The sequence below is a fragment of the Octopus bimaculoides genome, chromosome 22 (genome assembly GCF_001194135.2).
Source record: "Octopus bimaculoides isolate UCB-OBI-ISO-001 chromosome 22, ASM119413v2, whole genome shotgun sequence".
Classification (NCBI taxonomy): Eukaryota; Metazoa; Mollusca; class Cephalopoda; order Octopoda; family Octopodidae; genus Octopus; species Octopus bimaculoides.
In genome coordinates this window covers 19,300,776-19,301,904 of record NC_069002.1, presented here as the reverse complement: position 1 = coordinate 19,301,904, position 1,129 = coordinate 19,300,776, and positions in this window count along the sequence as shown.

Genomic DNA, 1,129 nt, shown 5'->3' with positions numbered 1-1,129 from the left:
TAACGATATCAAACTCCCTTATTCACCAAATGCCACATATTAGAGGAGGCTCTCTAATAACCGTGTAGCAAAACGGCTTTGAGCTGAAACGGTCTTGTGCCTGTAATAAAGAATTCAGCTAGCAAGCCATGCTACTCCAGACTGATGATGAGCAATGACTCTGAAACTAGTCTCTGGATACTGGCTTTGCTGGATGTAAGTGCTTATCTTCCCTTTGTAAACATATGGACATGGGAAATGTGTCAAGGCAAACAGGAATCGGTTTTTCCTAGGGCTAAATAGCAGGAGCATTCTCCTCTTTCATGGGACTGTCACATTGAGTTGACAACATACCATCACTTTACATATATATATGTTTTTATATCATTAATAAATTTATAAAATTATTAATAATATTCGCAGGAAATCAATATCCGAATTTCCGAAAGATATATGTTTAATGTGACACACTAATATTTTGAATTATAATTAAATTCAAATTTAAGATGTACAAAATATAAATATATATTAAAAATATAAATGTACATAAAAATACATGCGTATATAAATGTATATAAACATGTATGCGTAATTGAGTATAAATATTATGAAAGTCTAAAAATTAAAAAGCATCTGACGATCGTTTCACGGATATTATTGCCTCCACAATGTAATCAATATAGATAAGTATACTGGCAATAATTCCGCTCTTCGGAGATGAATGGAGTTATTATATACCTGTTAAAAATGAATGGTATATATGATAAGATGATATTAATTAAAATATTAAAAAGTATTAAGAATATTAAAAATATTAAATTGTATACTGTCCTTTAAGAGTTTGTAAAAGTAATCTCTCCAATAATTTGGAAAATTCATATTTTTCATTTGTAGAAATTTTAAATGATATATATATATATATTTTTTAATTGATATGGAAGCAATAATATCCGTGAAACGATCGTCAGATGTGTTTTAATTTTTAGACTTTCATAATATTTATACTCAATTACGCATACATTTTTATATACATTTATATACGCATGTATTTTTATGTACACTTATATTTTTTATATATATTTATATTTTGTACATCTTAAATTTTAATTTAATTATAATTCAAAATATTACTGTGTCATATTAAACATAT